At 55.7% G+C, this 1462-nt stretch overlaps 1 pseudogene; it reads left to right on the top strand.

Annotated features, from left to right (window-relative positions):
* Positions 1-383: 383 nt before the first annotated feature.
* LOC141516340 (ceramide synthase pseudogene) lies at positions 384-1178 on the top strand (annotated as a pseudogene).
* The last annotated feature ends 284 nt before the right edge of the window (positions 1179-1462 follow it).

Below are 1462 nucleotides of genomic sequence, written 5' to 3'. Positions count from 1 at the left end.
CTTGCTCAGTCCCTAGGATCTGAAAGCCTGTATCAAAAAACTTTAAATTCTCTATTAAAATGCAAATACCCGCTCCTTTTTTTCCTCTCAGGTCCCTATCCATTTCTCCCTTCTTTTCTTTTTTTCCCCATTTTCATTTTATTCTTTTTCCTCTTGTCCCTCCTGTTACTATTTCCTCTCTCCCCATCCCATCCTCTTTGTGTCCTTCCTGTCTATATTCTTTCTTTTCTTAATTCTTCTCTCCCTTCATCTCTACTTCTGTCCCTTAACCAAACCCCCTTTCTCTCTATCTCCTTCAGCATCTCTTAACTCCTCACAGGCCTCAGCTTCCCCAGTCCTTAGTGCTCTACTCATTCTTCCCTGCCCCAAATCCCTGAGCCACGATGCTGTCCCCGAGGGTGGCTGGGGGGCTTGTGCTCCCGGGACTCTTCCTCCTTTCCAAGAACACGCTCCAGAGGCTGCCCCAGCTGCGCTGGGAGGAGGCCCACGCGGTCATGGTCTCAGCCAGGCTAGTGTCCTCAGTCCCAGCTCTCCTGGCCTCCACAGCTGGCTACATTCTCTCCACCTCCTGCAACCATGTCATGGATGACCAGCACTGGCTATCCTCAGCAGTGCCCTACTTCATCTATGACATCTATGCCATGTTCCCGCGTCACTGGCACAAGGATGAGGGAGGGGCTGGCCCCCAGGAGGCACCTGGGCTGTGGCCCGAGGCTACCTGCACAAGGAGTTCCTCAAGGTGCTGCACCATGCAGTCACGGTGCTGGTCTGTGTTCCACTATCCGTGGTGTGGTGCCAAGGCGAGGGGGACTTCTTTCTGGGCTGCATGTTGATGGCAGATGTCAGCACACCCTTTGTCTGCCCAGGCAGGATCCTCATCCGGGACAAGCAGCAACACACCCTGCTGCACAGAGTGAATGGTCCCTGGATGCTGCTGTGGAGTGCTGCTGTTCCCCTACCTGTACTGGGCCTACGGGCAGCATGCGGGCCTGCCCTGGCTCTCTGTACCCCTCAATATGCCAGCCCGTGTCAACCTGGGGGCCGCCCTGCTGCTTGCTCCACAGCTCTACTGGTTTTTCCTCATCTGCCGGGGAGCGTGTCGCCTCTTTAGGCCTCGGGGACCCACCCCTCCAGTCCCCTGTCAGCCCCCCGGACTTCACGATAGGCCCCGGGACTGAGGAGAGGGAGAGGGTTGGGGCACCCATTCCTCCAGGAATTGGGCTCTGGGCCTGATGGGTAGGGATGGGAACTAGGGGCCTCTCCAGTGGTCCTAGGCCTGGAGGCTAGGGATGGAGAAGTTGGGGGGAAGCTTCTCCCTATATGATGGTAAAAGGGATGGAACAGGGAGCAGGCTTGTAAGAAACAGCTACCTCTCTTGTCCTCAGGGTCCCCAGGACTGAGGGACAGAGGGTTTGGAAGGGCCAACGATCTTCTTTGTGTAGGAACTAAGAAAGTAAGAAAG

This window comes from Macrotis lagotis, chromosome 3 (genome assembly GCF_037893015.1).
Source record: "Macrotis lagotis isolate mMagLag1 chromosome 3, bilby.v1.9.chrom.fasta, whole genome shotgun sequence".
Lineage (NCBI taxonomy): Eukaryota > Metazoa > Chordata > Mammalia > Peramelemorphia > Peramelidae > Macrotis > Macrotis lagotis.
The sequence above is the reverse complement of the archived record's forward strand: the minus strand, read 5'-3'. Positions and strand labels throughout refer to the sequence as shown.